Raw genomic sequence first — 2,755 nt, 5'->3', positions numbered from 1 at the left:
GGGGGTGGGGGTGGTGCTGCGTCAGTCGCTGCAGTGAGACGCTCCGGGCCCCGGGCCGGTGTAGAATGCGGACTCAGTCGCTCTGAAGGTAGGAGAGAGAAAGCCTGAGCCCGCGGCCCCGGGAATAGGGGACAGGGGCACAGAGAGGGGCCGAACGGCGTGTCCCCCGCTGCTATCCCCGGGCCCTCGGGGACCCGCCTCTAAAGCGGCTGCGTATGTCCGGCTCCCGGTGCAGACTCTCGGAGTGTCCCCGGCCGCGGCTCCGGGAACATTGTCTCCTCGCGGCCGCTGCAATGGAGCCGCTTCCCGGCGTGGGGTCTCCCCCGGGGCACGTACTCCTGCTCACAGACATCCCCCTACCCCCTTCCCCCGGCCTCATCCTGTGGGGAGAGCTCCTCCAAAGTTGTGATCCTGCTGCCTCCTTCCCTGCAAACAGCCCACACCCAGCTCTGTGATCATGTCCCTTCAGCCCCACACTGACCCCGGGATTGTGCTCCTTTATCGATCACCTTTACAAAGTCCAGCTACACAATATCGCATTAACCGAGAGGGCTAAGACATTTGTTCAACATGATTTGCATGAAACAAATTATTTATCCTTATTAGTTATACTTTTCCAAATTTCAGTGAATAAACTACAGAAGAGACCCTTCAGCCCATCGAGTATGTGCTAACAGAAACGGTTCTAAATCTACACTATGGAATTATAGAACCACTCGTCCCACTTTCCAGCACTTGGCCCATTGCCTTGAATGTTTTGACATTTCAGGTGCTCATTTTAAAGGTTGTGAGGATTCCCACATGAACTCCCCTCCCAGTCAGTGCATTCCAAACCCCACCACCCCTGGGTGAAAAATTCCCTGTAAACCTCCTGCCTTTCACCCCCTTGTTTTTGACCCTTCAACTAAGGGGAACATCTGGTTTCTATTCACCCTGTCCATGACCCTTATAATCCTTTACAGCTCTATCAGGTCCCCAGTCAACCTTCTCTGCTCTAAAGAAAACAACCTGAGCTTATCCAGTCCCTCTTCATAGCTAACCTGTTCCATCCCAGGTAACATCTCAGTGAACCTTCTCTGTACTCCTCCAGTCCAATCACATCTTTCCTGTAGTGAGATGACCAGAACTACACAGTACTCCAGCTGTGGACCTATCAAAGTCCTGTACAGCTCCAATATGACCTCCCTGCTCTTACAATCTTTGCTACGACTGATAAAGTCGTGTCCCGTATGCCTGTTAACTACCTTCATAACCTGCCCTGCCACCTTGAGGGATCTGTGGCCAAGCCCCCACAAGATCCCTCTATTCCTCTGAGCTTCCTAGTGACCTGTCATTCATTGAATATATCTTTGTCTTGTTACTTCTTCCAAAGTGCATTGCCTCACACTTATCAGGATTAAATTTTGTCACAGATTATTACTCCTAAAATATTCTCCTCTGTTGAGCTGTCTGGTCAAGAATTATCATTTTTATCCCTCTCCACATTTTTTGAACAGGAGTTTGCAGCCTTTGACGCCATTCCATATCCAAGGAGGCTGGAATGATTAGAGCTAAAGCCTTCATACTTCTCACCCTAACTTCCCTCAAAAATCTGGGATCCAAACAGGGTGCTTCTCTGACTGTCAGATCTGCCAATCCTTTACCTACTTCCTCCTTTTAGTCTTGGCTTTGCCTCCTCCTGAACTTCTCCATTGGCAAGTGCTCTCTAGTGAAGACAATAGGATAAATTATATTTAAATATTAAATTTAATGAACTAAAACATCCCGGGGAGCTTCACAGGAGATTTATAAAAATGATCCCAGGCCAATAAGGAGATGTGAGACGACCAAATACTGGCCAAAGAGAGATCTCTTAAGGAAAGTCTCAGTGAGAAAAGTCAGTGGAGAGACAGGTGTGGGGAGAGAGAGAGGCTTCCAGCCTTGGTCCTGACAGCAGTGGGCGACAGTGGTGGGGTTGGGGGGGGAGGGGGTGTGGAGCAGGATGGTGTGACTGACAGTCCAGAAAGGGGGGGTGGGGGGGGGGGGGGTGTGGGGGGGGGGAAATGGGCGGAGGGGAGGGGGGGGCGGGGGGGGGGGGTTGCTTGTGGCGGGGTAGAATTGACAGTACAAGCTGCCCCCTTGTGGTCATGTTGTGAGATGCTTCAGTCTGGATCAGAGGCAGAAATCCAGATTCAATGAATTCAAACAGAGCTCCAGGAAAGAGGGGGACAGATTTACAGAAGAACAGAAGGTTTGAAACAAGACATGATGGTGTCAGGGTTGGTGTTTTGAAGAGAGAGGTGACAATAGCAGATTTAAAGGTGAGAGAGAGGGAGAATACCTGGAGAGAGGACTAGTTACTAATATGGGGACCAGGAGTCAGAGCAAATAGGGTCAAGGGAACAGGAGGCCGGAATTACTGAAAAGATGGGCTCAGACACAGTGAGAGGGAAGAATCGTTCGAAACTAACAAAAGATGTGAGTTCAGGGGTAGGGCAGGAGGTAACTTTAACGGATGTTTAGGTTTGGGGAGAGAGGGTTGTGCCAGAAGAAAAGAATGGTTGGACTCATTCTTAACAAAGAGCCTGAAGGCTCCTCACATTCATTGCTGGAGACGTGGAGGTGCCGGTGTTGGACTGCGGGTGGACAAGGTCAGAAATCTCACAACACCAGGTTATAGTCCAACAGGTTTATTTGAAATCACAAACTTTCGAAGTGCTGCCCCTTCATCAGGTGAAGTGAAGAGAGCACCCAGGCACAGACAGACATTATAATC

The 2,755-nt window shown here is 50.2% G+C and overlaps 1 protein-coding gene across 4 annotated transcripts in view; it reads left to right on the top strand.

Annotated features, from left to right (window-relative positions):
- The window catches only part of LOC125481943 (histone-lysine N-methyltransferase EZH2-like), a 13,066-nt gene continuing 10,311 nt past the window's right edge, over nt 1–2,755 (top strand). For 2 of the 4 annotated variants that reach the window (XM_048593889.1, XM_048593887.1), the window contains exon 1: nt 1–88. The gene's annotated coding sequence lies outside the window, so the exon portion shown is untranslated. Of the gene's footprint in view, nt 89–2,101; nt 2,631–2,755 lie in introns of those variants that run through there. The other 2 variants (XM_048593890.1, XM_048593888.1) reach the window with 2 other exon arrangements.

This window comes from Rhincodon typus, unplaced genomic scaffold, assembly GCF_021869965.1.
Source record: "Rhincodon typus isolate 14 unplaced genomic scaffold, sRhiTyp1.1 hic_rhity00004408, whole genome shotgun sequence".
Taxonomy (NCBI): Eukaryota; Metazoa; Chordata; class Chondrichthyes; order Orectolobiformes; family Rhincodontidae; genus Rhincodon; species Rhincodon typus.
This window is presented reverse-complemented; position numbering and strand designations above follow the sequence as displayed.